The following is a 10,301-nucleotide window of genomic DNA, read 5'->3' as shown; positions in this document are numbered from 1 at the left end:
CATGATGGCCTATGTCCTTTGTTCAGCTTGTTTATGTCTGCTGAGGGGCGGAATGTTTACCATCTGATTTCCCCGCCCACTGAGAACAGTATCCATGGAGACAAACAAGGCCAGTGGAGACACCACAAAACCGAGTCAAGTACAGCGGGGCAGAGTCGAGTCTAGTAGAGTGGGGTAGGTGGAAACACGTCATATGTCAGTAGTATTAATTTGAGGGAACCAAAAAATTAAAGATGCACACTGTATGACTGACAGCAATAAAGCCTCAAAACTCAAAAAACTCAATCTAGATGTAGTGTATAGAAATAGATCATTTTATACCTAAATGTGAAGAGCTTATTCGCTGTGGTTGATGTGGGAAAAAAAAGCTGTGGTTGATGTGGGAAAAAAAAAGCTGTTGTTGATGTGAAACAGGTCACTAAGGTTTGGAGAGATTCACATGGATCAAAATGTTCTGGGATAGAGGTAATAAGTTTTCAAACCATGCATCCTTCGTTTTTGTCTTTCCTCAGCAGAATTACTCTAATCTTGATTTAACCAAAGGTTAATGGAGGTGAGACACATTTTTATTGACCTCTATATTACAAATCTAGCCAACTGCTTTGATCACTGTTCTAATAAACAACTTAGGAACTAATTATCAACATGCCATACAGTGTATATAGCACTGCTGGATCAGTTTCAGTATTATGAAAATTGTAAACAATACTGCATTTTAGGTGAACAGTATTTGTGAATGTAGTTGAAATTAATACTGCTGCTACCTATTTCTAATAATAATTGTTTTATTAAGCAATTAATTATTACAAGGTGTGTACTCAGGTGACTTGCACAATAAATAATAGTCACCATTGACTAAAGTGTGAAACACTCATTTAATCGGGCACCACAGCCCATCCCCCACTCCCGACAGGAAGCGTGTCTTCCTGGCAGCTCTGCGCATGCGCGTCAGTCAGTGTTGGAGGGAACGACAGCAGGACGCCTGATGGAGTCACCTTTAAAGGTAGGCAAAACTTTTTATTGGAATAGCAGGGTTTTGTGCTGTGTGCCAACATCCAGTTGTGTAGTGAAAACGTGCCGCTTCCGGGTTTCTGATGAATTGGTGCAGATGGTCGGACCTTTTAGCCCTGATGCTAACGAGGCTAACATGAGTGACAGACGCAGGTGCACTAATTAGCAGAGATGTGGACTCAGTCTGAATCGACTTCCACTTGAGACTCGAGTCTTTACTTGGGCTTGAGCCTTCTGAGTTGATCTGACTTTCTGCTTTCAACCAAACAGATTTTTTTTTTTAAAAAAGGTATGCTAATTGACGCTCTGCAGTGCTCGCTCTCGCTCTCTCTCTCTCTCTCTCTCTCTCTCTCTCTGAGAACGTGTGTATGTGATGTGCGCGTGCATGCATGACACGACTGGACGTACTGCATTCTGCAATAAAGTGGTTTATTATGTACAGCATGCACTTTACATTGAGCTAACATTAAACCCCACCGCTCGCCGTAGCCCAGGTCGGGCGGTGGGGACGCAGAGTGACGGCAGGGCGAGACGCTGCTCCTCAGTGCCGATAAGACAAGTGTTGATTTCTGCCAGAAACTGATTTCTGGTCCGCAGGAGCGCACACAGCTGAAAAGTGCAGCTTCTGTGACTCTGTGAAAGTCTTCATCAGTCTCAAACAACCAGTTTGTTTATGATCATTGAATGATGTTTATTTGTGTGTGTGTTTGATAACCTCCTGTCTGTACAGTTGCCTTATCTCGCTGTCAAATAGGCTTGTTGGTGTTTCATCCCCCTTTTACTTCACAGACCTGCATATTTTTTGCAAAAAATGACTTGGTATCATGCCATCAATACATGTAATTAGCAAAATATCCATCTACATACAATACTAGAGACATGAATAATTTTTTGGTAAGCAAAAAAGCAGATTTTTACACTGTGATGGCCCTTTAGTCATGTTCCCAGTAGTAAAAAGTACTGGTTGTGTTCAAATGGGGTAAATCTGACTCTGCTGTGTTATATTAACTTATTTTGGGGCAAAATATCCCTCTATGTATAATACTAGAGGCATGAATCAGTTTGTGGCAGGTGAAGTAAGCTGATTTTGACACTGTGATAGCCCTTTAAGGCCCGTCCATGCTTCACATGTCCACGTGGGTGCGCGTTGCGCGTTGGTCCGCGTGACGTAAAAATCGTCATGAATTCCCGTCCGCTAGGGTCCGCGCGGACCGATCTGCGGACGTCCGCGCAGCAGCCAGAATTTGAGACCGCGTTGCGCAGTGCGCGCAGGTCGCGGAAGTGTGCGCCTGCGCCAGAGCGCCATAGCAAACAAAACATGACGGTAAAAGTGAAAGTAGACGGAGCTCCAGCCTGATGGCTCCACTTAAAGACACCGAAAGAGTGAAAAACTCGTGGAAAGAGAGAGAGACTGTCTGGAGGGAGGAGAAGGTCTGCAGACAGAAGTGAAAAAGTAAGTAATCGCTCCGGCGCCGCCCCCGCAATTCAGAAACAGAAAAAAAAGGCTAAATAAACTTTAATATTTAAAGATAATGTACTGGCAATGTATGTGCTTAAATTTCTCTAAATAATCCGTAATAAAGGAGCAGATAAACAGTCTGTAGTGCCGGAAAAGCTTGTCGAGGCTGCGTGGATCACCGCGCCTGCATGAGACGCACACAGCTGAGCTCAAAATGTAGTATGAGAGAAAGCGCGTCCGCATCGGTGGTGCGCGGACCTTCCAAAGCGGACGCGGAAACGCGTACATGTGAAGCATGGACCAGCCTTTAGTCAATTTTCAAACCGTGCAAAGCACTGCTTGGGACCAAATGACTCTGTTGAGCGATTTAGTAATTTTGATGCAGAAAAAAAGAACACATAGAACACCTCAGTGACACATATCTTTATTAGCGTAAATACAAGCCAGATTAGAATCACCAACGAGCACCCACGATTTAACAGCGATATAAGGCAACTGGAGGAGGCTATCAAACGCACACACAAACAACGTTTGATGATCATAAACAAAACTTGTTGTTTGAGATGGGTAGATGGGAGTATGTCACATCTGCCCACTGTCCAAGCAGATCGCTTCAACTCTCGGCATTAAAGTGGATTTAATCCTTTGTCTTTTCCATGTAAACGCCAAGCTAACAAATGTAATTTGGAATTAAATAATTCTGAACTTCCATGTAACCGTGGTCACTGACACGGATTGTGCTCTATGCAGCAGTGCAGTCCCCCCCCCCCCCCCCCGTGGGCACTGTATACTGTAGGACAGGGGTGCCCAACCAGTAGATCGCGATCGAGTGTCCCCAGGTAGACCGCGAGGTGCAGGGGGAAAAAAAAAAGTTTGTGCGGTTAAAAAAAAAAGAAGAAAGCAACAAGTGTGTGCGCACGTTAGCGAGCGAGTGCGTGTGTGCGCATGCAGCACTCTCCATGAATGACAATCATGCCTGATGCACACTGGATGGGGTCCGGCTGCGAAACGGCTGCGTTCCACCTACGGAACGGAATCACCGCATCACTGCCTGCAGTGTCTCTGCAGTCCACTGGAGGAGGTTGACAGATCTGTCGCTCTCCCCTGTAAACAATACGAAACCCGTTTAACTCAATAGAAAGCAGCCCAAACGGCCATCTCGGTTAAGAAATGCATATTAAAACTGTACTTGTGTAATAAAAGAACACGTCATAAACACAATCATTTCATCAACCCGTCCAACGTGTTCAAAAAAGAAGCTTGACTTGGCAAAAACCTGCCCAATTTGAGAACACAGAGCCCCTCCGTTCATAGAGCTGTTTCATTTAATTTTGGAGCCGTTTGACTTTCCTGCAGTGACAAAGTACAAAACCATTCATTCTTCTAATGCGTATAATCACTACATCACGTTGTTTGTTCTGTTTTCTACCAGAGGAAGTAAAAAAAATAGAATATTAAGGGAAAAACACGATACAGATTTTATTTTGGAATCACTTATTTTAGAACAAGTATCGCGTTACCTTCAGGTACTACTTGAAAAGTAGATCTTGGCCCAAAAAAGGTTGGACACCCCTGCTGTAGGACAACATATAGTGAACCTGTCTATACAGCTGGAGCTCCCCCAAGTCCCATCCTGCACCTGATTCATTGAATGTTCTGAGCAGTTGCTCACATGCCCCACAGCAAAAACTGCCCATGGTTGAGAAGTTTCATTAAACTTCATATTTACCTTAAATAACAGAAAATACACAACCCTGTTCATGTACTGTTTCACTCTCTCAAACACATACACACACTTTCACTCTCTCAAACACACACAATGAGTTTGTTTTAATGATTATAGATTTTAAAAGTATATATAAACTGTCTAAATTCGATGCGTCATTGCTTTGTTGTTTAAATCACTTGAAAAGACTCGAAACTGAAAGTATATAACTTGTGACTTGACTTGAGACTTATTAGTCTCGACTTGAGACTTGACTCGGGACTTGATTGAAAAGACTTGAGACTGACTTGTGACTTGCAAATCAGTGACTTGGTCCCACCTCTGCTAATTAGTTTTGGGGGCAGGTGAGTTGAGGGGTGCGCTACACAGATTAGCACAGGTCTTGGTGAACTTTTTTTTGTGAATGCTTTTACAATTTATGATAAAAAGTAATGATAGTCTTTGAAGAAGGGGATGACTCATTGAAGAGTGAGTAGATTTTGCTGATTGCATTGACACTGAGATTTGCACTGAGATTTTCAATCAGTTAAAGCTTAAACTTTGATATAAGATAATGTGTTTAGTGTATTGTAATGAAAACACATTGTTCAAAACATTAAATTAAAAATTGTGTTCCAGGACTGCACATCATCAGATTTTGAAGAGGTTCTATAAATGACAACATTCATTTACTTATTTCAGGATAAACGGACCAAACTCAAACTCGGCCATTAAATAAGGAGATTTTTCTCCTCCTGACTGTGCCCCCACCATGCATGTGTGTGAGAGTGGGCGTGGACAGATGCGTTCAAGTGCAGGCTGCAGGCTGAGAAAGAGCCTGTTCTGAGGAGGGCTCGTCAGAGCGACTTTTTAGACTGCTCAAACTTCGAACAAAGGATGAATTTGGGGCGAACAAAATTAAATACTATGTTTTTGGGCTTCTAAGACCAATATGATGTGACTGACAAATAGCACAATATGTTCCCTTTAAGTCTTGTTGGTTTTTTAAACTGTCTTGTTTCTGTTTCCAGCAGATGTCATCACCTGAAGTCAGCGAGCAGACTGTGGATGAGAGTGACAGATCTCAGGTAGGAGCCAGATTATAATACACGACTTAATCTCTCAGAGATTGGACAGTATTGGTTGTCTGTGTTGTATATAGTGGTTCAGTGAGTATGAATTGACGTCCCAGCACAGTCTAAAATCAGTCCGAGTAGGCTGTGTGTATAAGTACTTCTCATGTCTGCTGTTGTGATCACTCTGTCTGTTAGTTACCACACTTCAAGTTTGGTTGGACTGACAAACTGGTCAACTGGTCAACGAAACTAAGTTTAACTTGGTTCAACATCTGTTAACACTGAGCAGGTAAAATGTTCCCAGGCTTGGCATAAACGGAGCCACCTCCATCCTCACACACCTAAGTACAAACGTTAAGTGTTGTTGGTTTCTTAAATTGTGTCTTGTTTCTGTTTCTAGCAGATGTCATCACCTGAAATCAGTGAGCAGACTGTGGATGAGAGTGACAGATCTCAGGTAGGAGCCAGATTATAATACATGACTTAAAGGATAGGTTCGGTTTGAACAATTTGCACATTGTTCATGGAATGAAGTACAACAATATTCTCACCCAGATGGCTTTTCTGATCCAAGCAGTGCTTTGGGAGAAAGTTAGATCCAAAATCGAGCAGTGCACATCCCTATACTGTTAGCAGATGGGGCATGTATTGTGCCGCTAGCAAAATGGCTTTAATCATCCAAAAACTTGTTAGTTTCACCAATATTTCATCATGGTCCGCTCAGCCTCTTCTCCATGACAGCCCAGTGTCGTGAGATATGTCATATATGCAGATATGTTTGATTTGAATGTACTACTTGGTGTCCACGCGTATCTATACACCTACATCTAGATATCTACGTCTATATGTCTAAGCGGTAGTGTGACAAGAGCTACGGAAGCCCCAGTTTTGTTTTGTATGTGTTTTTTCGACTGCCGATCCGAACGCATGTTTCTGATCCGTGCTCTTGGAATATACATCCTCACGCTGCCAAACAACTCTGGACTTCTTTCAAGCATATTACAAAGATTGTTTTTGTTGTTTCGTTGACCTCTGAACTGAAAGCTTTGTTTACGGCGCCGCACGCATGTGTAGTACGACTCATTGTTTCCGGGGCAACCTGAGGCTGCACGCGGTGCTTTTGTTCCAGTGCAGTGTAAAATGGATGAATATCTGTCGGACGAAGTTGTTGTGGACGAGAACTTTGAATGATTTTCTCTTAAGCAAAAGCAGCATTAGCACTGGCAGTCGAAAAAACACACATACAACAACACTGCGGCTTCCGTAGCTCTCCTCACACTACCGCCTAGACATATAGACATAGATATCTAGATGTAGGTGTCTAGATACACGTGGACGCCAAGTAGTACATTCAAATCGGACATATATCTGCATATATGACATATCTGGCAACACCAGGCTGTCATGGAGGAGTGGCGTGAGCGGACCATGATGAAATATTGGTGAAACGAATGAGTTTTTGGATTATTGAAGTTGTTTAGTGAGCGCCGCTACACATGCCCTACGTGCTAACAGTATAGGGATGTGCGCCGCTCGATTTTGGATCTAACTTTCTCCCGAAGCACTGTTGGGATCAGAAAAGACTTCTGAGTGAGTATATTGTTGTACTTCATTCCATCAACAACGTGAAAACTGTTTAAACCAAACTTATCCTTTACTTTCTTAGAGATTGGACAGTATTGGTTGTCTGTGTTGTATATAGTGGGTCAGTGCGTATGAATTGACGTCCCAGCACAGTCTTAAATCAGTCCGAGTAGGCTGTGTGTATAAGTAATTCTCATTGTCTGCTGTTGTGATCACTCTGTCTGTTAGTTACCACACTACAAGTTTGGTTGGACTGACAAACTGGTGTGTTCAGGTTTCATCTAACGGGACATCCCCAATTAGGTTCAAGTAGCAAGTGTGTGTGTGTGCTATGAATGACCCCAAAAGTATAGCTTGACTCTCAAACTGGTGTCTAAAGGTTTCATCTAACAGCCGTCCCCAATTAGCTTTGGGTAGCAAGTGTGTGTGTGTTCTTAATGACCCCAAAAGTATGGTTAGACTGACCAACGAAACTAAGTTTAACTTGGTTCAACATCTGTGAACACTGAGCAGGTAAAATGTTCCCAGGCTTGGCATAAACGGAGCCACCTCCATCCTCACACACCTAAGTACAAACGTTAAGTGTTTTTGGTTTCTTAAATTGTGTCTTGTTTCTGTTTCTAGCAGATGTCATCACCTGAAATCAGTGAGCAGACTGTGGATGAGAGTGACAGATCTCAGGTAGGAGCCAGATTATAATACATGACTTAAAGGATAGGTCCGGTTTGAACAGTTTGCACGTTGTTCATGGAATGAAGTACAACAATATTCTCACCCAGAAGGCTTTTCTGATCCAAGCAGTGCTTTAGGAGAAAGTTAGATCCAAAATCGAGCAGTGCACATCCCTATACTGTTAGCAGATGGGGCATGTATTGTGCCGCTAGCAAAATGGCTTTAATCATCCAAAAACTTGTTAGTTTCACCAATATTTCATCATGGTCCGCTCAGCCTCTTCTCCATGACAGCCCAGTGTCGCGAGATATGTCATATATGCAGATATGTTTGATTTGAATGTACTACTTGGTGTCCACGTGTATCTATGCACCTACATCTAGATATCTATGTCTATATGTCTACGCGGTAGTGTGACAAGAGCTAAGGAAGCCCCAGTTTTGTTTTGTATGTGTTTTTTCGACTGCCGATCCGAACGCATGTTTCTGATCCGTGCTCTTGGAATATACCTCCTCACGCTGCCAAACAACTCTGGACTTCTTTCAAGCATATTACAAAGATTAATGTTTTTGTTGTTTCGTTGACCTCTGAACTGAAAGCTTTGTTTACGGCGCCGCACGCATGTGTAGTACGACTCATTGTTTCCGGGGCAACCTGAGGCTGCACGCGGTGCTTTTTTTCCAGTGCAGTGTAAAATGGATGAATATCTGTCGGATGAAGTTGTTGTGGATGAGAACTTTGAATGATTTTCTCTTAAGCAAAAGCAGCATTAGCACTGGCAGTCGAAAAAACACACATACAACAACACTGCGGCTTCCGTAGCTCTCCTCACACTACTGCCTAGACATATAGACATAGATATCTAGATGTAGGTGTCTAGATACACGTGGACGCCAAGTAGTACATTCAAATCGGACATATATCTGCATATATGACATATCTGGCAACACCAGGCTGTCATGGAGGAGTGGCGTGAGCGGACCATGATGAAATATTGGTGAAACGAATGAGTTTTTGGATTATTGAAGTTGTTTAGTGAGCGGCGCTACACATGCCCTACCTGCTAACAGTATAGGGATGTGCGCCGCTCGATTTTGGATCTAACTTTCTCTCGAAGCACTGTTGGGATCAGAAAAGACTTCTGAGTGAGTATATTGTTGTACTTCATTCCATCAACAACGTGAAAACTGTTTAAACCAAACTTATCCTTTACTTTCTTAGAGATTGGACAGTATTGGTTGTCTGTGTTGTATATAGTGGGTCAGTGAGCATGAATTGACATCCCAGCACAGTTTCAAATCGGTCCAAGTCGGCTGTGTGTATAAGTACTTCTCATGTCTGCTGTTGTGATCACTCTGTCTGTTAGTTACCACACTACAAGTTTGGTTGGACTGACAAACTGGTGTGTTCAGGTTTCATCTAACGGGACGTCCCCAATTAGGTTCAAGTAGCAAGTGTGTGTGTGTGTGCTATGAACGACCCCAAAAGTATAGCTCGACTCTAAAACTGGTGTCTAAAGGTTTCATCTAACAGCCGTCCCCAATTGGCTTTGGGTAGCAAGTGTGTGTGTGTTCTTAATGACCCCAAAAGTATGGTTAGACTGACCAACGAAATTAAGTTTAACTTGGTTCAACATCTGTTAACACTGAGCAGGTAAAATGTTCCCAGGCTTGACATAAATGGAGCCACCTCCATCCTCACACACCTAAGTACAAACGTTAAGTGTTTTTGGTTTCTTAAATTGTGTCTTGTTTCTGTTTCCAGCAGAAGTCATCACCTGAAGTCAGCGAGCAGACTGTGGATGAGAGTGACAGTTCTCAGGTAGGAGCCAGATTATAATACATGACTTAATCTCTTAGAGATTGGACAATATTGGTTGTCTGTGTTATGTATATAGTGGGTCAGTGGCTGTGTTCGAAACCGCATACTTACGTACTACTCATACTAACTTATTGAGTATGCAGTGTGTTTACACTGGCAGTATGCGATTTTGAGTATGCGAGAAGTTCCCGGATGCATACTGCATTAGCCAGAAATGTTGAGTATACATCGTGTGTTCACTACTCATACTGAAATTGCCCAAGATGCAACACGACGGACATTTGAATAAACTTTATTCAGTTCACAATGACCGTTTCTTCATGATGTACATTTAGCAAGCTGAGTATGGTTCTAGATTTAATCTTCCCTCCATTGTTTGTGCTCGTAGGTATGTTATGTTACGAGATTTCTGATTGGATTGACAATTATTAAAAATAGTAAAAACAAAAACAAAAAAAAAAAAACCCTTACATCTGAGAACAACTCCATGCTGAAAGCGACCATGATGTACCGAAGGCGGCGAGCCGATCTTTGTTGAAGAGCCGAAAAAACTCTCCGTCGGTAAAGCATCATAATTGGCATAATAAGTGGTCCGTTAACGGGACACCGGTCCAAACGGCGACGTTAAGCGTGATATATTGCTGAAAGATTGCCTTCTTGTTTTCAAAGTAAAGGCACAGATTTATCACTGAGGTTTTTTTGCATGAGAAAGGGAAAGGGGTGCTTTATTTTGGTGAAAATAACCGGAAGTGCGTTGCTCACTGCGGCTGGCTTGAATTTCGCCGAATTCGTCCTAACAAAATCATAGACGGCTGGTATTCGGACAAATAAACGACACACTCGAGCTCTAAACCACCACTTTGTCGCCTAATTTAAAAAAACATCTCGATGAAGTTATACATTTGACGAGTTTAGAGCTAAAGTGAAATCAGCTTTAGCAGATCGATTTCTGCTCATGGAAGAAGTGCAATGC

The 10,301-nt window shown here is 42.5% G+C and overlaps 1 long non-coding RNA gene across 1 annotated transcript; it reads left to right on the top strand.

The window, feature by feature from the left end:
* The first annotated feature begins 913 nt into the window (after positions 1 to 913).
* On the top strand, positions 914 to 9,315 carry LOC115392338 (uncharacterized). The gene is made up of 4 exons (XR_003931841.1): positions 914 to 1,003; positions 5,207 to 5,263; positions 5,652 to 5,708; positions 9,272 to 9,315. It is a non-coding gene; the product is annotated as an uncharacterized LOC115392338 (long non-coding RNA).
* Positions 9,316 to 10,301: the final 986 nt, after the last annotated feature.

This window comes from Salarias fasciatus, chromosome 7 (assembly GCF_902148845.1).
Source record: "Salarias fasciatus chromosome 7, fSalaFa1.1, whole genome shotgun sequence".
NCBI lineage: Eukaryota > Metazoa > Chordata > Actinopteri > Blenniiformes > Blenniidae > Salarias > Salarias fasciatus.
The sequence above is the reverse complement of the archived record's forward strand: the minus strand, read 5'-3'. Positions and strand labels throughout refer to the sequence as shown.